Genomic DNA, 2,702 nt, shown 5'->3' with positions numbered 1-2,702 from the left:
GTGACTACTACAGATAGATACAATCACTGGCTGGGAGCGCTGTACTAGTGTTCAAACATGGAGCCTTCCTGTACACGCGCTGCCAGCCAGTGATTGTATCTCCAGTAGCCACCCAGGGATATGTTTACCTCTGGTTTATCTACGACGACTGTACATAAACCCAAAGTTTTCTTACGAATTGTGTTGGTTTATTTCATCTGATTTTTGTTTTGTTTGTGTGGCTGGTTACAAGGAATTTATGTTGTACACGGTATACTGTAGTTATGTTAGTCAATATAAGTAACCAGACACTTTATGTAAACACTTGAATATTTCGATTAATAGTTGTTACCTATCCTAACCCCAACTGTCAATATTAGCCTCCTTAATTGGCGAACATAAAAACTATGAACCTCATGAGTTGGCGATCATTAGGTTGTGTTAGCCACTCAGGTGGCGAGCATATGGTAGTACTGCATTAATTCCCCCTCCCACTTGGCGATCATTAGGCAGTATTAGCCTCCTTAGTTGGCGAGCATGAGGCAGTATTAACCCTCCTTTCCCCAGTTGGCGAGCATTAACACAGGGGAGGCGGCGACGGCCATCACGCTAGAGACAGATGACTGCCTGGGGCAAAAACCTCCCGGGAAGACTGGACAAATTACATCTCGTCGAACTCGATCACCGGGCCAGTGTATCCATCTTCCCCGTGACAGCCACAGTGGACCTAATGGGACCCTCTCTATCGCTACTACGGGGCCATGAACCATGAGGTGATAAACCATGAGGTGATGAACCATGAGGTGATGTACCATGAGGTGATGAACTACAGGTTATGGGTTGATGTACCACTGGGTGATGTACCATGGACTAATACACCATTCGTCACTGCTTTTGGGCCCTAAGGGTATTTACCGACTCTTAGGTCTACCCCGGACTACTATCATGGGGTTATACCACAAATCTGGTCAATGAACCTGAGGGGCACTGTGAGGAACAATGCCATGGGGAAGTGTTATAAGACCATAAGTTACTGTAGCTACTATCATTGGGCGCTATCACCAGTACCTCTTGGCACCAAAACCCATTACCAGAACCAAAGGGCATCGACTCGGGGTACTACCATGAGATGCTGACCTTCACCACACTTAGTAATTATATGACCGGGGAGGAGGTCAGTGTTTACAGTAGAGGCTCTTGGCACTCCAGGTATGTGAGGATGTCTGAGAAACAAAGAAATATGGATCGTGATATTATGTCTTCTCGGTTCTGAAATGACTTGAATTGGAAGCCCTTTAACAGAAGCAAAATGCCATAGTTTACTCAAGAACAAGAGATGGTAATGATTAATTTTGTATTAAATATGTTTTTATATACAGTACTCTAAGTCGTGAAGTAACTCTGATTTTAAGTTACTTTACGTAAAACTTATTTTTTACACATTCATAAAGGGTAAAAAAAAACATCCAATTACACTCCCAAGAAGTACCATCTTTTTTATATCTACTTGTGAAATGACGAATTTTAAGTCTTAAAGAAAAAATCTCCCACATACACTTGACTGTAAAAGAGGGTAGGTGTTAGTGTATTACCAGAGAGAGGTAGCGTTTTTTTTTTCCTTTTTTTACGTTTTTTTTTTCACTTGACTAAAAGATCAACAACTTGTGATTACCCCTTGGCGCCAGAGTCTTGTTGCGGCTGCTGGTGATCTTGACTCCAGAGTCTGGTAGGCCAGGAGCGATGGCCACATTTACGGAGCTGCCGATGTTTTAGTGATCTCCCGGGAGTGGGTCAGGCCGGAGCCGCGTCCTTATAGATGTAATAAAGATAAGAGCCGCACGCCCGCTGAGCATCGACGAGTCCTGGAGAGGGGGATGGGAACCTCTGTTAAAATAATCGACTTCGCGTGAAATAGAGTTGAGACTGACTTTGTCTCTTATATTGTGTTTTTTTCCATCTGATGTACGTTCAACTCTTCCACTGTTCAACATTCAGATGAGATCAGGACTGTGTAGCGGGTTGAACGATTATCTTAGAGGGGGAGAAACTGCGTCAGGTCATTATTATTGATTAATGATGGAATGGACCCCAAGAGAGGTTCAGAAGCGGCCTAACAAGCACTTCATCAGGACTAGAGTGAATTAGCGAGGAGCCCCTAATTACCAGACTTGCTGTTAACTAATATAACGCTGGTTAAGCTCCGTATCTCTCAATCTAATCAACCCTGATGACTTTTCGTGGCGATGCTGACGGCGACAACACCGAGCCAGTGTTTCTGCGAGGTGTCTTTGATGACGGGAAGGTGAAGCTCGAGGACAGATTCTTCACTTGAGAATTACTGTGCGTTGTGATTTACAGTGTTCGTATCTTTATACACACTCACCCACTCTCTGGTCTGTATCTGTCTGTCTGTCTGTCTGTCGCCATTTGTTTATTTTTATTTTAGTTATTCAAGATGGAACTAATTAAAAAATATTTCTATATATTTTATGCAGTTTTGAATACACCACAAACACTACTGTATAATTTTACATTTGCTTTACACTGGGGGATTAATCTGCTGCTGTCGTAAAATACAATGTGATACAGCACCAATTATTGCCCGCCTTTGTTATTGGTTTCTTTGGTTATGTAAATTATGGAAATTAGAACTACCTTATTTGTGACGGGTCATGAACCTCTTTGGTAGTGGAGGTTAACCGTGATAGCGAGTCAGGCTTCAC

This window comes from Homarus americanus, unplaced genomic scaffold, assembly GCF_018991925.1.
Source record: "Homarus americanus isolate GMGI-L3 unplaced genomic scaffold, GMGI_Hamer_2.0 scaffold38518, whole genome shotgun sequence".
Classification (NCBI taxonomy): domain Eukaryota; kingdom Metazoa; phylum Arthropoda; class Malacostraca; order Decapoda; family Nephropidae; genus Homarus; species Homarus americanus.
Note: the sequence above shows the minus strand (reverse complement) of the source record.